Raw genomic sequence first — 24,749 nt, 5'->3', positions numbered from 1 at the left:
TCTTAAGTGTCCTCTAATTGTTTATATATAAACACAATATTAATTCAAACACAGCCCTTATGGTACAGGCTAGCAACTGTCATGAGATCAATAAATAGACTTTAAAATTGTCAAGAGAAAGGGACAAAGGACTTTTTTTGCCAAATTATTTCAGAAAAATAATGTGTTTTTTCTGTTTAATTCTCTACTTCTGTCCCCACCAATAGTTACAACTTTGCTTTTTCCTTTCCCTTCTACACTCAATCCTACCCTTGTACTACAAAGCTTTCTCTATTAAAATGCAACCCAACATAGGTTGAAATGAAGGGAAAACCCTTCCCTAATCAATTCATGTGCCACTTACTAAATGAGGCATTTCCTGTGATTTCTTATTCTCATCTTGCCCTCCAAATAAATAAATCAGTAGGTTGATAGATAAATGCTTTGTATTATACATAAAAACCACATACACACATATATACACATATAGACATATGTGTATATATATATATATATATATATAAACAAACTCATATCAATACATATAAATAACCCACTATGTACAGACACCGTGTCTTAGATATTGTTATGTAAAAAAATTCATCAAGGACAGTCTGTGAACTCAAAGAGTTCATAGTATAATTTGAGGAAGTTTATAGTCTAAGTTGAGGAAGTAATTGAGGAAGAACTCCCAAATTAATTTTGAGTAAAAATGTAAAGAGCAAGAGATAAGGTTCAGCTGGGAAGAACAGGGAATGCTTCATGAAAAGTCTCTCCTTCCTCACCATCAATATTTTCTAAGCATTCACAATATGTACTCTGGAGGGCAGAATGTATATAAGGGAACAACAAAACATTCAATGAGGCAATAGAGAATACAACAAAATAGCACAATAAAGACAACTCATTCCCATTAATGGAACAAAATAGCTGCTGTACAGAAAAGGCAACAGACACTAAATGTCAACATTTTAATGATTCACCAGACCAAGGAGGCTTGTTGTACTGGAATAGTCCAATATCTTCACTTTTGCTTTTTGTAATAAATATCACAATATATTTTAGGGATGTCCTCTAAACAATACAAAATAGATACTTTACACCTTAATTTTGATGAGATTTTTTTCTTGTTGTTTTAAACACTCAAAAACAGAAGCAAGAGATACTTTTAGTCCTCTGAAGTAGTTGAATGAAGACATGGTATTCTGTGTTAGACAAGGATAATGGAATATGTTTATCATCCCATTAGGGTTTATACTGCTTCAATTCCCAGCTCACCCATAATGCCTGACTCAGCATGGACACTGAAGAAACATTTATTGAATAAATCAATTAAACAAAAATCAAATTCTGCAAACTTTTAATTAATACCTTTCATTGATTCTGTATTATGCTATGAGTCAAATAAATAAATGCTCTTGGAGACATAGAAAAAAACAAAAAATACATCGCACATATAAATTATGAAAATATGGTGGGAAAGTGGTGCTGGCAGAGACACACTGGGACAAGTAAGTTACTCTAAGACTCAAATACACTGCCTAAGGAAGAAATCATTTTCTGCAGAAGCCCTAAATTGGATGGTTATAAATGAGGGTTAGTGCATAGACTGTATTTAATGACTGCAAATTTCTTTAACTAAATATCTAATTTTATCATGGCATAAATCAGTTTTTTTTCTGAAACAGGGAATTAATTTCAAATTTTTCACTCACCATTCATAACCTTTCTATGAATATGACAGCCAAATCATTTTAAATGTCACTTAACCAATACTACATCTTTATTCCTTATTGTGGTCTTCCAGAATCTATTATCTCTTCATTATAGTATTAGGAAAAATAAGTACAGAATTATAATCTAATAAAACAATTTCATTGTATAGTTCAACTACAAAAATCTTCATTTTTAAATCAATATAATGTGAATGCTGAGTAATATGTTTTCATGACCCAAAAATATATTATAGATTTTCAACTATTAAGAAACAGTTTGGGTTCTTGAGACATATTCTTGAATTGTGTGTCAGTCCTCTTCCTCATCTATGAGGTCTTCTGCTATAAGGAAAAAATGGGCAGAGGCCTAAAGCTATGTATGAAGACATTGGTATAAATTTATCCTTTGAATTCTTGCAGCCAGAGTCAAGTTCTTTAATGCATAGGATTTTGATTATGGTACTCAGAAGAAACATGGGACTCAATGATATCTCAAAGAGGCACTCATTCTATGAAGGTTAAAGTGATGATAAAAGTGTCAGTAACTGAGAATAAAAAGTAAAATAAGTATGCTAGCATTTGATAAGTCAAAAAGTATAAGAATAGGGATAAACACAGTGTCTCTCTCTTTCCTATTTATCCTATATGTAAATTACATGTACATTTTGTCTTGCCTTTCTCATCAGATTGTGAACTCCTTGAAGACAAGAACTACCTTTTTGCCCCAGCACAGTGCCTGGCATATAACAGGGGTTTAACAAATATTTATTGACTGACTACATAGGCTCTAACTTTTCAGATATTATACAAAGAATTAATGTAAGTTAGCTCATCAACCTAGGACCTTTGGCCTCTAAATGTCAAAATTATGCATAAGAATGCAAATACAGAATATTCCCTCCCAACGTCTTTAATAATTTTAAACTACACAGAACTGTTTGGGACATACTATAGTTTCATGTTGATAAAATGGTAATCTTGCATATATTTTAAAAATCAAACCTAAAAGCATCAAACTTGACAAACAAATCTGACATTTTTCATGTCCATGAGATAATCTAAAACTTGGGCTGCTAGGCCAGAGTTCTATGAGTGTGTACTCATTTTAGACTCAGGTTTTTCAGTTGGAAATTATCACATGGTTTCTTAATATCCACAATGAAGGAATAATGCATATGAAATTAAACAAAAGGAATCAAGATGATATAAACAGAATCATGGAATTTAGAGTTGATTATTTACTCTAAACTCCATTTAAGCAATCATGCCTTTTACAAAATCAACCATATTTATTGACCAATGACGATGTGTCTGGCACTGTTCTGGGTGGGTACTAGGGAACCTCTCTAATAAGTGGAGATGAGCCTTCACTTAAAATATCCACAACTTGCGGACACATTTTTTTTTTTTCATAGCAGACTATCTTCCTGTTGGACACTTTCAATTCTTAGAAAATTTTTCCTAATAATCTAATCAAAATTTACTTCTTTGCAGGTTCATCCCTGAGTTCAAATTTTGCCCTTGCATACCAAGTAGGACATATTTAACTGAATTCTATCTTGATGTAAAGTGTTAAGAGGGAACAATAAGGTCCTGTGCTTAGACCATGTATCATCTGCCTGTTAAGAATCCACTATGTAGAATCCATTAGAAATTATGTGATGATTAAAAAAAAATCTAGTTAGCTGAGTTCAAAGGACTCAAGGGGGCTGGAATTGAACCTGAGGATATATGCAAAGTTCAATCAAAGTCTTTTTCAATGATTTTTAATTAAGAAAGAAATGCTGAGTTGCAGATAGGAGAGAGTCCCTTCTGGGACCAGTAGCAATGTTTCTTTGAATTTTCACATTTCCTGATTTAGGTGAATGAACATCCTGAAATTGCATCCCCCAGGTGACTGGATGAGATCAGAAGCATCACTGAACAAGTCTTACCACCAGACAAATAAGAGTCTATAGAAGCGACAGCTGGTTCTATTTAAAGAAGATTCTGAAAGATTCAGGAGATTCTGAAAAGGAAAAAAAAAAGGACTCCCAGGATCAGGAGGTGTGCTTCAGCTCTATGTGTTCCCTCTACAGGTGCCTCAATATCTGTTTTAAAATGGAGTCCATTTTCCTTCAGTAATGTTGTATAATTTGAAGCAACCACTAGATGTGTGAAAAGGGGAAAGTTATCTCCACCACACATTTCAGGAAAATATTTTGTACTTCTATACTTGCTCAGCAAAATCTCTCAGCAAATCTTCTCAGCAAAAATCTCTTTGTAAAAGCTAATTGAGGGGCGGCTAGGTGGCGCAGTGGATAGAACACCAGCTCTGAAGTTAGGAGTGTAATATCTGGGCTAGCTTTCTAGGGGACCTCCAGACAGGCTTTGGTCTCAGCAGGACAGACACCATGAGGATAGTCAGGAATAGTCTAAAGTCTTTTATTGTCTCCTTCACAGTCTGTGTCTGTCATAGTCTGACCCAGTCTTGATCTTAGTGGAGAAGTGCAGGAGGCAGGAGAGCCACCAGGAGGGTGGTCAAAGATGGAATGTCTCATTTCCAATTCTCTCAGCCCTTACCTACCTCAGTATGATTACATCATTACAGTATACTAAGCATTGTGAACTAGAAATACATCACCATACTAAGTATTAAGTATATGTGAACTAGAGAACCATCATCTCATTAATCACACTGAGTTAACATCATGCTGTAAGTATCTTTGCTTCAAGTATACTTTTCTCAGAGTTCCCCAATATCTTTCATCCTCTACAAGGAGGATCTAAGTTCAAATCTGGTCTCAGACACTTAACACTTCCTGGCTGTGTGACCCTGGGCAAGTCACTTAACCTCAACTGCCTCAGGGAGAAAAAAACAACAACAACCTAATTGATATTAGCAGGCATTTAAATGAACAAACTTTTAATCACTTCTATGTGCCAGATACGATGCTTAGTGATGGGGAGATAAATTTTATGAAAGATTTCTTTCTATATATTTGTATATAAAGATATATGAAAAAGGAAAGTCCCTCAGAGAGTTTAATTCTAATAGGGGAAGACAACATCTAAAAGTAAACTGAAAAGAAGGAGAGGGAAGGGATGATAGCATAATTTGCAGTCAGACACACAGCTGGGAAATGAATTTGAAATGGAAGACCTAAGATTCTTTGTCAAAGTAGAAGTTTTAGGAGGAACTCACCCTTGTAATGGAGGGTCTAGTAGAACCTATAGACAAAGGAACAAAGTAGGAGTTGAGAGAGCCATCTAAGTTCAGAAGGTCTGAGGTAACTTCTGGGATGAGAAGCTGGGGAATGATATAGCAAAGTCCAGAACATAGGAAGCAAAGTCAGGAGAGGAAATCATCTTTTCTTAATATAAAGGAGATATCATTTGGCTAGACTGACATTAAGGGAGAACATGGGATAGGGTTTCATAAATAACAGAATTATAAACCACCATTCACTGAGAATTATTCCTAAAATCTTGAGGGAGTGTTGTCATCCACTCTTTGGGGACACAATTTGCCAGTGCAAATGGAAGGTAGAGCTCAGATGAGTTGCTACAAATATGAGTTAACATTATTAATCCTCATCAGAGTGGTGTAAATAAAAACCAGTTATCATGTCCTCTCATATCTTTTTTGGACTCCATATTCCCAAATCTTTCAACTGATCCTCAAATGTCAGTGTCTCAAATGGTCAGAATATATACATACATTTAGTTTGTGTATCTTTCCTGAAAGGTTGTACCACATATGAAATAGGGCTCCAGATAAGATCTGGCCAAGGTAAAGGACACTGCCACCATCATTTGGGATTTTTCACCTGGAATCCACAGACCAGTAGGTATTGATTTTAAGAAGTCTGTGAACTTAAATAAGAAAAAAAAATCTCACTAACTCCTAAAAAAACAATTATTTAAGTTTATAATTATTTAAAAACATTATTCTGTGAAGTAGTCCAGAGACTTCTGGGTGCATAACAGAAAACAAGTTAACGTGTCTTTTCTAAATACTATGTTTGAGCAAATGCTGAAATGAATAATCCAGGAGACAGCAGGTCTTTGGAACTAGAGATAGAGAGCTTTGAGATAGAGATGCCTGGGCCCCTGCAATCTCAAAGCTATCATACAAAAATGTAATAAATATTAGCCAATATTGTTCATTCTTTGTTCTCAAAGAAGAACAATGACATCAGGATGGTGTCTTGATGTGCAAGTGAATAGGATTTAAATGAGACAAGGATGTATAAAGTCACCAGCCTCACTCTCTCTTCCAATTATCAGAGTCCAGTGGCAAGACACAGATCAGGACAATTAGAAATGGCCTACAATGCTATGGGAGACCTAAAAGGTCTTAAAAAAAAAGATAAGATTCTTCTGAGTTCTCAGTTCATGGACAGCATCCACTCAGGAATTCAAGACTATATAATAAGAAAAAGCTTAGAATTGAAGCAAAAGATGGACTATTTTGACTTCACAAATCAATCACTCCAGGAGGAGAAAACCTTCAGAATTTCTGACCAGAGCCATGAGCCAATGAAATCACTAGTTTTGGCAAAATTTTACCTCCTAAAGGATTCAATTCAAATTTGATACTAATCAGAAAGAGACAATAGAAAGAAAAAGAATACTGAATACTTTGGGATTCCATGTGTTTGCATATGGGAATATGTGTTTTAATACACATCAAATTAAAGAGAGGGACAGTCAGCATGTCTATTAGACCACAAAATTTCTGAGACTTAGGCTGCAATGAGCTTTACACAATAACCTGGTTCTTTCATCATCTGGCATTGCTCCTACCCCACAAGCTTATCTGACCTTTGCTATCATTTTTCTTTAATTAACGCCTTTCCCCCTAAACTAAATAGTAGAAAGCAGCTGGTGTGGGGTGCATAGTACAAGCACAATCTGTATAGTTAAGCCTCCTCTACACAGCTGTGCAATTTGTTTCTTTGCAAAGTGGACAAAAAATATGAAGGTGAAGGCGGAGGACAGATCATTTCCTGCTGCAGAAAAAGAACAAGGAGTCCTCCAGTATTCATTATCTTGGTCCTTAAACATAGACAGATTTAGCTAAAAAGTTCTGGCCTCCTTATGTTCTCCCATCTAATAATGAATGGGGTTGGAAAAACACAATTCTGTGGAAAAATCTAAAATAACTGAACCAAAGATGTTTAAAATTGAGAGATTTTTATGAGGACAAAAGGAAGATTTCTTAGGAATTTTTTATAGTAGCTGAATCATTTCTACTGCTCTAACACTATCTCTCTGATGCACAGAGCACCTTAGTTAAAAAAAAAACAACAAACCCACAACCATAAATCCACAAATGCAGAATATGAAATAAAGAAAAAAAATCTGTGTAACTATAAACTATCTTCAGACTTCTACTGAACAGCTTAATGGATTTTATATTTGCTCAATCATTGGTCATAAGAGTGACCTTAAATAAATCACCACTTTCTACCTCACTTGACAAAATAGTGATACTACAAAAGCCACAAAAGCTAGAAAGAATTACATCAAGTCTAGGAATAAAGAGGCCCCTGGGAAAAAAATATAACCAGATAACCAAGAAGCACCAAATTAATTAATGAGTAAGGATTTTCTTATAGCATGGAGTAAAGAGAGAAGTATATTGACTCCAATTACAGAAATAGACTTGCTGTGATATGCCCTTTCCCCTTAAAGTAAAAAAAATAAAATAAAAACAACAAAAATGTGTGGGGGGTTTTTTTCCAACACAATATTTTCACACTGAGATCTCAAAATAATTTTCTCATGTAATTTCTTTTTTTTTTTTTTTCACAAGGGCAGACCTAAATAAAATGTGGGATAAAATAGCATTAATAAAAGTGACTAATTTGACTAATTTTCCTCTAAAGAAACTTCATATATGACTTTATATAACCAACTTCTCTCCTCCTAGACATTCTCTTTTTTCTGAGTTTCAGAATAGTAGTTTCTTTTCTGTTTCTTTTCTTAATTGTCTAACCATTCTTCCTCTTTTCAAAGCTTGGTCTTAGACCCTTTTGTTCCTATACTCTTCAGTAGGTTTTATATGCAGATCAATTCCATATCTACATACTCAATCTTAGTCTTTACTGAGCTTCAGTCCATAACAACTTTCTGTTGGACACTGCAACCGATTATTTCATAAATACCTCAAACTCAACATATCCAAAACATATCTCATTGTCTTTCAAAAAACAAACAAAACTCAAAACCTATCCCTCTTCTGAATTTTCCTATTTCTGACAAAGGTAACACTTTCTTCCCAATTTCCCAGATTTGTCTAACGTCAGCATTATCATAGATTCCTTGATACTCTCTTCTTGAGGCCTTCATGACCTGCTATCCCCTGACTCTTCAGAAGCTGATTTCACTTTCTCCAACTCATTTGCTCATTTGATAGATATTTGTCTCCATCATGTCTTCTACTATGGCTGTCCCAGAAGGCTATGTCTTGAGACCTCTTCTCTTTTCTTTCCATACTATTTCACTTGTTGATCTCATTAGTTCTCATGGTTTCAACTATCATGTCTATGCAAATGATTCTAAGAATGACTTGTCGAGCCCTCAAATTAGATAAAAAGTTCCAAAACAGAACTCAATTATCCCCACCCTCAAAAAAACTTCCCCTCTTCCTAACATCCCTATTATTCTTGAAAGTCTCCAGTTACATAAGCTTCAGGATCAAAAATGAAACCTGTTTGGGAGAGGATTCTGAGAAGACAGTGGAGTAGGTCAGAAAATTCCAAACTCTCCAGATTTCTCTCACAAATAAGACAAAACTGCACTTTAGGGCAAACACAAAGTAGTCAAAACAAAAAGGAGTTAGGGCAGAACAGTGGTCCTCCTGTGAAACCTGGAGATTTAAAGAAAGATACCAAGAAGAAGATTTGGCCCATGTGGATGTGAAAACACCTCCAGGATGATTTCTCTGAAATAAAAAGCACTGAGGCCTGGAGTTAGCTGGATTGAGATCCTGGACACAGGAACTTTCACTTTCTGGATAGTGTGGAAATTTGGGGAGGATTGAAGGAACCCCTGCTGATAAGAACAGGCCCAATTGTGCTGCAGAGACTTTGTCCTGGGCAAGAAAGAACCAGAATACACCTGGAGAGTGCAGAAGGGGCAGGAACACTGTTGGCTATGAGCACCTAAATGAAGACCAAGTTCTTAAGTTTCCAATTCCAAGCCAGAAGGAAAATTGAAGAAGAATCTGAGTTCCAAGGCACCATACCCCCCACTATAGGAATAAAGGTGATTATGCTGTGACCAAGCTCTTATTTTTTCTTTTTAAAAATGTGCAGGCAAAAGAGAAAGAATCCAACAGAGAAAAACAAGGTTCATCTTCTAAGGAAGATACTAAAGTAAAAAAAAAAAAATTCTTCTATTCCGAAGAGGAACATCAAGTGGTCACCTGCCCAAAAAGAATCCATAAAAGAATTTTTAAAAGACTTTAAAAATCAAAGGAGAGATAAGTACAGTCCAGGAAAAACAAGAAGGTTATGAAAAGAAAGTGAACCAACCTGAAAAGGAAATACATGGTCTTGAGGAACAAAAAAAACTACTCTTAAAATTGCAAATGGACAAGGAGAAGCCAGTGAAGTTATAAAAGACCAAGAAATAATAAAAACAAATTATAAGGAATGAAAAAAAAAACAGAAGAAAATGTGAGATATCTCATAAAAACCAACAGATTTGGAGAATAGATCAAGAAAAGAAAACATAAGAATAACTGGGCAACAGAAAGTCAAAAAAAGAATCTTGATACAATAATATAAGAAGTAATTAAAGAAAATTGTCCTGAAGTATAGAACAAAGGGGGAAAATATAAATAGAAAAAAATACAACCTACCAGTCACCACCCAAAAAATATTCTATGAGGAAAACTTACAGGAACATCATTACTAAATTTTGAAACCCTAAAGTCAAAGAGAAAATTACACAAACAACTACAACAATTCAAATATGCAGGAGTTACAATTAGAAGCACACAAGACCTCTCAGTGGCTACAATAAAAGGTGGCAGGCTTTAGAATATTATATATTAAAGGTCAAAAAAACTAGGGTTGCAGCCAAAAATATATCCAGCAAAATTAGCCACAATCCTGAACAAAACAAACAAAAAAATGGATTTTCAATGAATTGCCAGACTTTAGGATTTTCTTGCCAAAAACCAAAACAAAACAAAAACTTGATAGAAAATTTGATCATGAAAGATATGTTAAACATCAAAAACTAATTTCAAGAGTATCAATACAAACTGTTTATGTTTTATATGTGGAAGTGTAAACCATGTGTCTAAGATTGTCATTAATAATTGGGTAGTTCAAAAAGAAATATTAGGGTAGAACTATGTATGATATGATCCTAAAAAGCAAGAATGCAGGAAAAGCAGGAGGAGCTGGGGTACAGGGATAGGCAGTTAGGTAATAATAAGGCAAGCTAGTGGGTAAAAAAAATAAAGTAGAAGAGTCATCAGGGAGAGGAAACAAAAGATACACAAACACTATAATAATGATCAGTAGTAGCATTTATTAGAAAAAAGAGCAGGGTTTGTAATCATTGATCTCAAAGTTAAATTTAAAATACATTCAATCAAAAAATAAAAATAGGGAAACTATATTATAAGTCATACACATTAATGTTATTTTAGACTATTCAAAACAAATATATAGTATAAGATGAGAACATTGCTGTGGCATACGAAGTGATAAATTGGTAGATTTAAAAAAATATGGAAAGGCTTGAACCTAAGAAGGAAGATGTTATCTTCAGAAAAACAGTGGCCAAATAAGCATAATACAATGTGAATGTATATGTGTATATATGATTATAGATAATTGTGTGTATGTATGTGTATATTCATATGTTCATATGTAGGTATATGTATAGGTACACATTTATATATACATATAAGCATATGTATATATATACATAAATATATCTGTGGTTAACTGTGGTCTTCTAGGGGAAGATGGAAGGGGAGAGGGAGAAAGAGAAAAATAAGAATAAAGTAAAAAGTACACAGTAGAGAAGAAAACCTATAAGAAAGCAAAGAAAAGATGGACAGTTCTGAATATGTGTTTTATTATTATATATGCTTTCTTGAAATGGAAATTTATTGTTACACATTTTGAATTCTCTCATATTCTGCTGTTCACATGACAAATTTTTTTCTTTTCTGTCTTTTTTTCTCTTTCCTTTATTTTTTAAATTCTAAACAAATATGTACACTGTAAAAAAAAAAAAAAGAAAGAAAAGAAAAAGAAAGAAAGAAATCTTGTTTGGTCTTTAAAACCCTTCAAAACAGGATAGATACCTCCCAAATTTTCCTTATTATATAAGAAGGATATATATATATCCTTCTTATACCTCACTCTTCCTTCAACTATGTTCTGTAATCCAAAAACTCCAAAAGTTCCTAATAGCTAATAAAATAATGATTTTATAATTATCTGGTTTGACATTCAGAGTCCTCCAAAACCTAGTCCCACCCCCATCTCTCCAAAACTTTTATACTTTCAGCCCCATCACTTGAGGTGACCAATCTAGTGACACACTGGCCTCCTTGATGTCCTTTGAACAAGACACTCCATTTCTCCACTGAGGACATTTTCTCAGATTGTTACCAATATGTGGAATGCTTTCCTCATCTCCATCTCCTACTTCCCCCGTTTTCCTTCAATTCCCCGTGCAAACCCCACTTTCTATAGGAAGCCTTTGCTAATACCTCTCTAATTCTATCATCCTCACTGTGTTGTTTTTTCTTGTGTGTAATTTGTTTATATACATAATTATTTTCTTATTGTTGCCCCCAATAATTTGTGAGCTCAAGAAGCAAGAACTGTCTTTTGCCTTTCTGTTTATCCCCAACACTTAGGAAAGTTATCTGCCACAGAGTAGTTTGCTTAACAATGCTGATTTTTAAAAATGATATCCAACTCTGCCAAATCCCAGAGTTTTCTACCTTCCAACTCTTGCATCTGTCCCTTTTCATTACTCATGGAGGTGTTACCTTAATGTAGGTCCTCATTACATCCTTCTGAAGGCATTAACCTCCTGATTGCTCTCCCCTCTTTAAAGCTCTCCTCATTCCAGGCTAGCCTCCAAAACAGCTGCCTAAGTGATTTTCATTAAGTACAGATCTATATCATGCCTTCATTTCTGTGGTTTTCAAATCAGGAATTGGGAAGCAAAGGAAAAGGACCGACCTCCAACAGTTGTGATCAATCAGTGAGAGAACAGAAAGATGCGCTACACTCTTACCCCAAAAAATAACGTAAACAACTATAATACCACTTTTGCCAGTCCTCCTCTTCTCTCATTTTACCTATAATTTCGCCAGCAATCTGTGGGTCCCTTGGTGCTATTATGACATATCCTTTTCCCCTTTACCCCCATTCAATCACTTCCAACCCTCAGTTGTAACTGATCCTCAAAGATAAGTAGATTCTGTGCTGCAGAACAGTGACCAGTAAGCTCTGTCCTGTGCTCTCTCCCCAGTTTTATTTTCTCAGTGGGAAAACATGAGGAAAACAGGAGAAGCATGCATGTACATATTGTGATTACATTACTTTTTCACCAAAACATACTGCTTTGCATTTTCTGTCAGGACTATCCATCCAGTCATATGCTTCACATATTACTTCCCAATCTCTCCATTTTTATGGTAACCACTCCAGTTCAGTCATTTATTACCTCTCCTTTGGGACTATTGCATAATGGCTTCCCTGTCTTCAGCTTTTTTCTTCTCTGATCCATGATACATACAACTACATTTGCCCAAAGCACAACTCCTCCTCAAACTACAATAGTTTCCTATGGACTAGAGGAATATTATTTTATTGTTCTCTCATCATTTAAAAATTTCTTAAAATATCCGAAATCATTAATACAGTATTAGTTCATAATTTACAAATAAGTAAATATATCTGTATATTGGGAATATGCATGCAAAAATTTTTGCTAATAAAGATGTGATCAAAAATGTTTGTAAATTACTGCTGTAGTATTGGGCTGTTTATATGTTGTTACTTTCATTGGAATATGAGCTCTTTGATGACAGGGACTATTTTTTACCTTCCTTTTTTACCCTAGTGCTAAGCAAGGGCTTGGCACATGTTAAAACATTTTTAAAATACTTGTAAACAATGTTGTTATTCAGTCGTTCAGTCATGTCTAACTCTTCCTGTCTCCATGGACCAAAGCTCATAGTATCTTCTACCATCTCCTGAAATCTGTCCAAATTTATGTTTGTTGTTTCCATGATATTATCTTTCCATTTCATCCTCTGCTTATGCTTTTTCTTTTGCCTTAAATCTTTCCATAGGGTCAATTCTCATTAGCTTCGGTATTTGACCTTTCTGAATAGCCCGAATATTTTTTTCTTAAATATTGAGTGATTTGATGACCTTGCAATCCAAAGGATTCTCCAAATTCTTCTCCAGAACCACAATTTGAAAGCCTCAATTCTGTCCTGCTCAGCTTTCTTTACTTCAACTCTCACAACCAAATATTGCTACTGGAAAAACCATAGCTTTTACTATACAAACCTTTGTCAGCAAGATGATGTCTCTGTTTTTTTAGTATGCTGCCCAGATTTGAGATAGCTTTTCTTCCTTATACATGAACTAGTAAATATACTCCCTTAACCTGGCATTTTGGAAAGAGGTAGACAAAAACCAAAAAAGGTCTCTGACCAGGAACAAAACGCTATTCATTCCATGATCTCTGAATACAAGGAAATCTTAAATTACATTCAGTAAAATAAAGACCCTTATCAACCTCCAGTCAATTAACTCACCTTGTGAGGCAGAATTGTCACCACACCAGGAGACACTAGTTTTTTATGTCTGATAAACTAATGAATTAAAAACTAATTAACTTCTTGATTTGAGAGGGAATTAATGCTCTCTCCCTCTGAACAAGCAATCATCATGTCCCAAAGTGTCATAATTGTTAACAACGTGTAAATCTAGCATTAGACCCTTAGGGGGTTCTCCATTAATGCCTTCATTTCTATCCAACAGCTTGATGAAGTGAGCCTATTATGAATAGAGCAATTTAACAACGTTTCTGCTGTGAGAGACCTATCCACAAGGATACCAATGAGAACAAAGTCCTCCTAGAATCTGAATTTCTATTTGTCATAAAATTATAGAAAAGCAGATTTGAAAGAAAGCTCAGAGGTCATGAAATCTAAGCCATACTGGGGTAAAGAATTTCTTCCACAACATGCCAAAAAAATTATTTAGTTTCTAATGAAGAAGAACCTGATACTCAATGCCATTGGATTTATCAGAATATATATTTTGTGTGTACATGTACATGCAGGTATATATACATATATGGATGTGTGCACAAGTGTGTATTATAATATATATACATACAAACACATGTGTGTGTCTAGTTATATACACACATATATGCAAGATATTTGCCAAGGCACGAGAGATACAAAAAAAGAAGAAAAGAAAAAAGAAGGAAGAAAGGAAGGAAGGAAGGAAGGAAAGAAGGAAGGAAGGGAGGGAAGGAAGGAAGGGGAGAAAGGAAGGGAGGGAGAGAGGAAGGAAGGGAGAAAGGAAGGAAAGGAGGTGTGGTTTTCTCCTTCTTTTTTATAATATATGATGGTTCTCTGTGGGAGCAGGTTTCTTGGGGAGGTTCTCTGGAGGCAGCCTTAGTTTTGGTTCAGAGTAATAATCACCTCAAATACAGCCAGCTGATAAAATCCAAAAGTTTATTTTCTCCTTCCAAGTCTTGTCTCTTTCCTTGGGCCTGGTTAGCTTTCTTAGAGGCCTCTCTCCCTCCTTAATTCCAAGAGCTCTTGCAGCTTGTCTTTTAGCTCTTCCAGCTTCTGCCTCTAGCTCAACTCCGACTTGTGGCGTCTCAATCTCCCAGAGTGCTCTTTGGCCTTGAGAGCTTCTTGCTTATATGCTGTACACTGAGTACACACCAATCATTTATATCACTGGGAAACCATTATTTATTGTAGGATTAAATCAATTCTAAACTAGATTTAAACATTGTCTCCTCAATTCCACTTAGTACCTTGTTTCAAGTTCTGGCCCATAACATCTCCTTGTAGGATCAGATCAATCATACTGAACCATAATAAATTAGATAATTATTGTCTCTATCAGTTCTAATGACTTAACACTTTGTAAGGATTCCCACAAGGAAGGAGGGAGGGAAGGAATGAAGGAAGGAAGGAAGGAAAGAAGTGAAGTGGGTTGTGATCCCTTTAAGAAACTGCATTTGTGATTCCTTTCAGATTGATTTGTGATTTCTTTCAGACTCCCAGCCCCTCCTGGCTAATACATTATCAGTTCAGGAAGCCAGGACCTTTGATTCACAAATCCTGGTCAAAAGCACTCTAGCCCCCATTCTAATGATCTGCTCGGTTTTCCCAACCCCTATCAAGCAAATTCTAGCCTTGGCTGAAACCCAGCAAGGAGCCAAGTTGGGACTCCATCCATTGGCCCCTTTTAGCTAAATCTCTCATTATAAAAAGAGCCAAACTGAAATCCTCTCTTTGCAGAGGTTCCAAACATGCCAGCTATACCATGCTTGGCATCCCAAAGAGCCTCTGCCCATTAGAATACTCTTTTCTAGTGCCATCATCTCTTTAGCCTCACCTATTTCCTTAACCAGACTTTAATCTTACTTCCAATCCCCATAATAAACCTTTTTTTAGTGAATCTAGGTTTTTGGGTCTGTAAATTCCTTTACAGAACTTTTTGTACCACCAGAATGGAGTTCCCCAAAATTCTCTACCCAAGGGAGTGAAGGGGAGCCAAACCTACCCTGAACCCTGAACCTGCCACTAGACCTCATTTAACTCCCTGACTATCAGAAATCCTAATTTCATTTGTGTTCCCCAAATCTAAACTTCATCTGAAGGAAGGGAGGGAGGGAGGGAGAGAGAGAGAGAGGGAGGAAGGAAGAAAGGAAGGAAGGAAGAAAGAAGGAAGGAAGGAAGGAAGGAAGGAAGGAAGGAAGGAAGGAAGGAAGGAAGGAAGGAAGAAGGAAGGAAGGAAGGAAGGAAGGAAGGAAAGAGAGGAAGGAGGAAGTGAGGAAGGGAGGGAAGGAGAAAGAAAGAAAGGAAGGGAGAGAGAGAGATAGAGAGGAAGAGAGATGGAGGGAGGGAGGGAAGGATAGAGAACCCTCAGAGAGTTCATTTATACTCTATTGGGGTTATGCAATATTTACACAGATAGTGATAGGAGATAGACTAGACCTGTGATTTCATTGAGAAAGGGAACTCTTGATGAGGAACTCCATTAATGTAAATCAGTTAGCTTCTCTGTCGTTACTAGTGTTGAGATTTACCTAGAGAACAAGTGAATTATACAGGATCACAATATGTATCAAAGACAGGAGCTAAATCCAGGACTCCTTTTTCCAAAGTCAGTTCCTTATCCACAGATAAACAAATACAACAGCATTTCCAATAATTTCAAGAGATCAGGAAAGTTCTCATATAAGAAGTGATACCTGAGCTGTGCTTCAAAGGAAAGTAGGAATAACAAGAGGAATAATAACAGAAAGATTATTGCAGATTTCCATGACTCAATTGTTAGTATCCCTAGGAGTTAACACAATAGCTAACATAAGGTAAGTGCTTATTAAAGTTTGATTATTGCATTGATCTTATTTTTAATCTTGCATCCAATAAACTGATAAGTCTTTCATTCATTGTTTCTTTTCAAGGACTCAAATCTTTATCATCTAAAGGAGGCCAGCCACCAGTTTGGATGAAATGTTGATGAATTTAAATTTGGTCATTTTAATGTATTTTAAAATGTAAAAATCATTCTTAGTTCCTGGGGATATACAATAACAAGAGCAGACCTTTAGACCATAGTTGGCTGCTCCCCTTATAATTCTGATTAATCACCTAACTTTTCTTTAATCTCTCTGCTCTTCTACCTACTGTATCCCCTTCTTCAACCCAAGTTACATAGGCTGCTTATTTAATATTCTGAAAATGAAACTCTAAAATTATCCCCTTGACAAAAAAAAATATTCCAACAATTCCACTGTCTATAGCTTAAAGCTCCAAACTCATTAGCCTGGCACATCAGGCTCTCTATAATTTGGCTCCCATTGCTTTACTGCAAAGAACCTTTTCCCTCTCCATTTAGATATTATTCTCAAGAATATGTCAGGCTAAATCAGAGAATTTATCCATGATGTTGCTATTCACTTGGAATGTCTTTCTCTCTACCCTCTCCTCCATTTATATAAAAAATTCAGTTTTCTCTTTTCTCGCATGTAAAATGAAAATCAAAAATTATGTTACCTTCAATTTCACAAGGTTGTTGTAAGATTCAATGAGAAAATGGATTTAGAGGGTGACAGCAGAATTAAGCTCAAGTTTCTTCTACTTCCTCTATAAAGCATTTTTGGTTCTCTTCAATCAAATGTAAGTTCTCTTTCCTCAGAAATTCACAATGATAATGATGGTGGTGGTAGTTGTGATGATTATGCTTCTCACTACCTTTTTGTTTTTCTCTGTGTACACATCTTATGTCCCTAATGAACTAAGTTGTTAAAGCACCAATCACCCCCTAACACTAAGTTGTACACAGAGATGCTTCATTATTAGATCAGAGAAGGTTACAACATTTGAGAGATGAAAGATATATTAGCTTTATCTAGTCCAATCCATACAAGAAAGGAATCTCTACCACAACATGTCAAACAAGTTAGTGGTCATGCAGCCTTTGCTAGAAAACTTATAAACAGAGAAATACCCACCTCCCCTTGAAGGGAAAATCAGTCTACTTCTTGTAAACTTTAATTTGTAGCAATTTTTAATCTTTAAATTGCTTTATTCTTTTCTGGTTATATGTGTATATTGGCTTTTTAAATATACATTTCTTTACAAATCATGTTGGGAGAGAAAAATCAGAACAAAGGGAAAAAAATCATGAAAGAAAAAACAGAAAAAAGTGAACATAGCATGTATTAATTTACATTCAATCTTCATAGTTCTCTTTCTGTATGTGGATAAAGTTTTCTATCCAAGATTTATTGGGATTGCCTTGGATTCCTGAACCTCTGAGAAGAACCAAGTCTTTCATAGTTGATCATCGCACATTCTTGTTGTTACTGTGTACAATGTATTCCTGATTCTTCTTGTTTCACTCAGCATCAGTTCATGGGCATCTACAAAGATTAATTTTCCAATTCTTTGCCACTATAAAAAGAGCTATTACAAACATTTTTGCACATATGAGTCCTAATTTCCTAGGAATACAGACCCACAAGTGACACTGCTGGGTCAAAGTATATACCCAGTTTTATAGATTTTTGGGCATAGTTCCAAATTGCTCTCTAGAATGGTTAGATCATTTCACAGCTCCACTAACAATGCATTAGAATCCCAGTTTTCCCAATATTTATTGTTATCTTTTACTGTCATCTTAGCTAATCTTGTGAGGTAGTATCTCAGAATTGTTTTAATTTGCATTTCTCTGTTCAATAGTGATTTAGAGCAGTTTTTCATATATGATAGATGACTTTAATTTCATCTTGTGAAAATTGTCTGTTCATATCCTTTGACCATTTTTCAACTGGGACAAAATTTTCTTTATATTAAACCTAAATTTACAACTTCTATCTATCAGTTCTGCTTATGCTCTTAAAAAAAAAAACTAAACAAACCTAATCAATCCCTCTACTTCTACCTTCAGACCCTTAAAAAAGGCATAAAGACAGTCTTAAGGGGTCTTCTTTTCTCTCCAATGAATTTCACCTCATTAGACTTATATGTTCAAGTATTTATAGAGTATTATCTTTTCAAGATGCTTTCAGATCATAGGATAATGGGATCAGAGATTTAACACTAAAAAGAATTTAGTAGAGATCTCAGAGTCTAATTCTCACATTTTAAAGATAAAGAAACTGAAACTAGAGAAGCTAAGTGACCACACAGCAAATATATGAGAAGAAATTTGAATTTAGGTTTTCCTGACTTAATGATACCCTATCTATCTACTGTAGATAGATAGATAGATAGATGCTTTATCTACCTATTGAGCCATATTTTCTCTCATCCAATGTGTTAGCTATTCCTCTAAGCTTTATGTCATTTGAAAATTTAATGAGCATAACATCCATACCCTTATTCAACTCATTGATAAAAGTATTAAATAGTAGAAGGACAAACCTTTGGTGAATGAATACACATCAATATCTACTTCATTTCAGGTTTTCTTCCATATTGGCATTGAGACAGAAATTAACTACCAACTACTGGTCATTCAGCCTCTTCTGAATGCATTAAATGTATTTTCATCTGAATCATCTCTCTATTGTCTTCACAAGACCAGTAAGAGACATGGTTACTCTGGGAATTTGTTTTCCTTAGTTTAATATATTTGTTGCAATGGTTTCTGTTTTCCATTTTTTCTGCCAATGAGGAGTGGGAGAAAGAGAAAACAAATACCTGCTAATTATATCTATCTATCTATATACATACACATGCACACATACACAGATATATATGTATACATCTATATACAGATATATATATACACACACACACACATATATATATACATCTATATATATATAGATAGATGTATACATATATGTGTGTGTGTATATATATATATATATATATATATATATACACATAGAGAGAGAGAGAGAGATGTATACATATATATAATCTCCCCAAAAGATTGGAAATTCTTTATTTAAAGTTTGCTAAAAATCTGAGTAAATAGCACTCTCTTAATCTGTTGATTTAGTAATCCTGACCAAAAATAAAAATTGAAAATTTATCAGGTATGACCTGTTCTTAATGAAGCTATTCTGGTTCTTTGTACCCACCACTTCTTTTTCTGGATGTTTGCCACCTCTCATTTCAATGATCTGCTTTAGAATTCCTCTATATTGGTGCCAAATTTGCTGGCTTACAGTGTAAAAATTCTATTTTCTCCTCACTTATTTGAAAATCAGTACATTTTCCTTTCTCCAAACTTGTGACATTTCTCCTATTTTCCATGATCTTTCAAATATCACTAACAGTGATAGTGTTTTTACCAACCACAATAGCCACTTGTTTCATTCCCTCTTGGGTGAAATGACCTGAACTAATAAAGCACAACTAGATGTTTTCTTACTATACAAGGGTATAGTATACAAGGGTATTCATCTTGGGGATCAGTTCTCTATTACTAATTTTTGTCCTGTCCTTTCAAGGGAAAAGTTCAACCTTCTTAGCAGAGAACATAAAAAATAAAATATCTGAACAGTTTTACCTTCTCTTTGGTGCTATTATATAGTTCTATCTACCCCATGCAAATATCTTATTCCCGTTTCTCTGAATCTCCATTATCTCCCAATATAGATTTTTAAAATTGTAATCTTTATCTTCTCTTTATCTTCTCTTGTCAATTTTGGTATTTTAAACTCTATTTTATATAATTTAAATACACAATACAGAATTTTCTATTCTGTTTCCAACTTTGGTATATTGTTAAAGCTGATGTTGATCAGTTCCTTCCTTATACATCCGCATTTATATCTTCAGAAAAATCCTGTCCAAACTGGAATAGTTTCTTTTTTAATCTTCATAATTTTAATCTGGACCATTTCCCATCCCTACTTGGATGATTGTCCCATATAGAATTTTAGTAATGGGTTCCTACCCACCTTTCCTTTGAAGTCTTTAAAATAAGATATTTTCAAAATCTAAAGCATAAATCAGTTTACCAAAAACTCTAGATTATTATAGATTATTAGTAGTAAGTCAAGTCCAGAAATCGTTAGCTACACTCTGGGTATGAAAACAGAGACAGAAAAAGAGAAAAAGAGAAGGAAAAAAGAAAAGTGAGAGGAAGGGAGGAGAGAGAGGGAGAGAGGGAAAGCGAGAGAGGAGAGAGAGAGAGAGAGAAGAGAGAGAGAGAGAGAGAGAGAGAGAGAGAAGGAGAAGAAGAAGGAAAGGGAGACGGAGATGGAAAAGGAAAGAGGGAAAAGGAGAGGGAGAGGGAGAAGGGGAAATGGAATAGAGGGGGAGAAGGAGAAGAGAGGGAAAGGGAGAGGAAGAGGGAGAAGGAGAAGAAAAGGGAGAAGAGGAGGAAGAGAGAAGTGGGAGAAGGAAAAGGAGAGGAAAAGAGAGAGGAAGAGGGAGAAGGAGAAGGAGAGAGAAAGGGAGAAGAAGAAAGAGAGAGAGAGAGAGAGAGAGAGAGAGAGAGAGAGAGAGAGAGAGAGAGAGAGAAAGGGGAAGAGGAAAAGAGAGAGAGGGGAGTGGGGAGAGAGGGAGAAGAAAATGCAGGTATGCCTGGATGACTGGTCTCCCCTCACTATTAAATAATACTTCTGTGCCAGGCTTGTATTCTATTTTTCACATTTTTCATCTATTTTTTCTTTCTGTCCAAGGTTGACAATATATTCCAATGATAAAAATCACTTGTGATTGAAGGAAACTTCAATCAGTTACTTCTCTGATTCCTGGATATCTTCATATAATGATGCTCTTTTTCTTGGACACTAGGTCTTCCTACCTCAATGTGGCTGGAAATGCAATAGCTAGTCCAGTCCCAGTCTCAGTGACATGGAAGTTGTTATGGGCTGCACTTTTCAACTTTGGTTCACCCTTCCTTAGGCAGTTTGATGGCTTTCCATACCTGGGAGGCTCTCCATTTTAGAGCCAGACAGTATAGACCCCGATCCAATTTAGTCCTACTGTGTTTCAGAACTCCTAAATAGTCATCCACAGCCTCCAAGTAGTAAGTAGTATAGGCATATACTAACATGCCCAGCCTAGTACAAGTTATCATTATACACACAGTCGTCCCCCCATCCTTTTTACCTCTTTTATTTTGAATAAGGTATATCATTAAAGGCTATCCTAAAGTCCATCTATGGGTTTAATCCCACCAAATCTCAGGGATGCCTAAAAGATCAAATTTATTATCTTTTTCTTCATGTATATTGCCTAAGCTTCAAGCAGCTTGATAATGTAGTGAATAGAGAGTTGGGTCTGGTGACAGGAAGGCTTGAGTTTAAGTCCTGTCTTACATATTTATTAGCTGTGTGACCCTGGGCAAGTCACGTAACCTTATTTGCCTCCGTTTCCTCACCTGTAAAATGAGCTGGAGAAGGAAATGCCAAACTATTCGAGTATCTTTGCCAAGAAAACCCCAAATGAAATCATGAAGAGTTGAACTGAACAATAACAAAATTTCAGACATCTTTGTGTGAGGTTGGGTAAGATCCTAGATGCCCAGTATTGAATTCTTCTGTGAATCCTATAACCTTTGAACTTCAGAATGTTTCAATGGCTATGTTTTCACCTTCATTGCAGCTATTCTCTATATAGTATCCAACTGGTCAGATATGATATAAATGGGCATGTGTTTGTTGATAAGATATTAAAAGTTTATGGGTTCCTACATAAAGAAATTATAGAAAAAGATTACTATTAATAGAAGGTATTTAACATAAAATGAATGATTAAAATTTTTAAATAATGCTTTAAAATAAGATTTAACTTCGGATGTTATTTTCATATAGTAAACTATGGGAAGGTACCCATTATCCAACTTAGCCAGAAATCTCCAGTTAACAAAACCTTTTTGAGAAATCTATATGTGCCTCTGCGCTAGGCATCAGGGGAATAAGAGGGCAGGAAATATGAAGAATGCAGCACTCAGCAAATTCTACTTTACAGGTGGAAAGATAATCTACAATGTCTTTGAGTACAAAGTAATCCCCTAACTAAAGTCCTGACAATATCAACTCCCTTGATCACAAGTCCGACTTTAGCCAGCCATTCTTCCCCACTTTCACTCACTCTCTCTTCCCTTCATTGAACAATTGCTAAAGAGAAAATTAGCCATTAGAACTTTGTCATTCTCTTAACATGATTTTATCCATGATACTCTGAATTAATTCTTTACTCAAGCAGTAAAAAGGAGACTAAGAAGTGAACTGGCCAAGTTTCATTTTTTTTTTTTTAAATCTCCATCCTTTATTGGGTTGATATAAAATCTTAGCAATTCTCTCTCAGTAAGTAAACCTTTGCTTACTTCATTCTTGCACTGCTTGTCCTATTAGAATCATCAGTCTGTCATCGCTGCTCATCATAACTCAAGGTGGCAGGAAAACACACTGCCACTATGACAACATCATGGTGTTTAGGTTATATATTATATCATAGTTGCCTCAATGGGATGCACCTGGGATGGAAGCAAAGAAAGACTTCTGGGCAGCACTACTCTGTCTTTGCCATCAGAGATGTAATGAATCCTAAAGGATGGTCCTGACAGCTCTAGCTTCTCCTTCTATTAAAGAGAGATGAGCACAGTGATATCTAAATCATATTAGCTTCTTGTATTTTCAGATGCATGCAGAATCCTTAGTGGCACACTAACCACTACTTTGCTCATATCTGGTCCCATTGCTCCTATGTTCAAAAATCTCTAATGCTTTCCCCTCTTCTTTCCACAACCCCCACCCCAACCTTCGACACTGGGCAAAGAATTTCATAATTCACAACTGACATTCAAGGTCCTCCATGTTCTGACTTCAACTGTCTTTCCGACTTTCTCATGACTCTTCCTCACTTATCCTGCACACTAAGCAAAATGGACCACCACTCACTTTCCCCTTTCCCCTTGTAAACTCTCCTGGATAAATCTCAGATTGACCTTGTAAGTTCTGTCTAACCCTGCAAACACTCCCTTCTAAAAGAAGTTTACCATTTACCTCAAATCACTTTCCTGGGATGTGTTGCATAGATGTTGCCATCTTTCCTTTTTTTAGCAAAGCTTAGAATGCTCAAGTCTAGTTGCCTGCCAATTGATGCTTTGGAGACAGGGTTAGATAGAACTTATTCTGTATGCCTTCTTAAAGAATTAACACCTCCCCCCCCAAAAAAAAAGTTATTACTTTCAATATACCTCTGAAATCAGGTGAAGCTGGAACCAGATCTAATCGTCAAAAGGCTTCAAAAATAAATTTTCCCCTAGTGCCTATTTGCAGATAGAAATTGCAGGAAAATGTGAATGTAAATTCTCTAAAAGCAAGTGATATTTTTCATCTTATCTGTCTCCCCTAGTACCTAGTACTCAAAATTGGCATGTTAATGCAGAGAAAGTAAATAGATGTCAGGGATGTCATGAAAAAAAAAAGTAAGTTCCTTAAAGATAGAGGACTCCTTATTTGTTCCTCTTAGTCTCTTAATGAATGCTTATTAAAATGAATTCCCAAGTCTACTTAACTAGCTTTAATCTACTGACTTCTGTTCTCCCATCTCCATTTAACTATTGCAGACCTTAAAATTGGAATTCCTTCAGACACCTCAAACTCAAGATGTCTAATACTAAACTCATTATCTTCACCACCACCCCCCATGCTTCCTAGTTTCCCCATTATTGTTATGGACACAGTCAATACCCCAAGCATCAAAGTTTGCAATTGAGATAACACCCTCAACTTCTTACTCTCTCACACTCCCTACATTCAATCTGTTGGAAAAGTCTATTGATTTAAAAATAGAGACAGAAATAGAGATCTCTTTGTAACATCTCTTCTCTCCTCTAACACTACTAACTGATACAGATTGGCACAATAGAGTACAATGATCAACTCTGAGTAACTTAGCTATTCTCAGCAATACAATGATCTAGGACAATTAGAAGGACTCAGGTTGAAAAATGCTACCCACCATTAGAGAAAGAGCTGATAAAGCTTGAAGGCAGATTGAAGCATATTTTTTTAAGCTACATTTGGGGGGGGGAAGGTTTGTCTGGTTTTCTTTCATATGACTAATATGGAAATGTTTTTTGCATAACTCCACATATATAATCTATATCAAATTACCAGCTTTTTTAATGAGGGAGAGAGTAGGGAAGAAAAGAGGGAGAGAATTTGGAACTCAAAAATTTTAAACAACAAATGTTAAAAATTTTACATGTAATTGAAAAAAAATATTAAATGTAAGAGAGAGAGAGAGAGAGAGAGAGAGAGAGAGAGAGAGAGAGAGAGAGAGAGAGAGAGAGAGAGAGGACTCAAAAAATCTAGATTCAAATCCTGGTT

General features: G+C 35.5%; 1 long non-coding RNA gene across 1 annotated transcript in view; it reads right to left on the bottom strand.

The window, feature by feature from the left end:
- The window catches only part of LOC127549832 (uncharacterized), a 129,226-nt gene that overhangs the window by 82,571 nt on the left and 21,906 nt on the right, over positions 1-24,749 (bottom strand). The window lies entirely within an intron of this gene.

This window comes from Antechinus flavipes, chromosome 2, assembly GCF_016432865.1.
Source record: "Antechinus flavipes isolate AdamAnt ecotype Samford, QLD, Australia chromosome 2, AdamAnt_v2, whole genome shotgun sequence".
Classification (NCBI taxonomy): Eukaryota; Metazoa; Chordata; class Mammalia; order Dasyuromorphia; family Dasyuridae; genus Antechinus; species Antechinus flavipes.
This window is presented reverse-complemented; position numbering and strand designations above follow the sequence as displayed.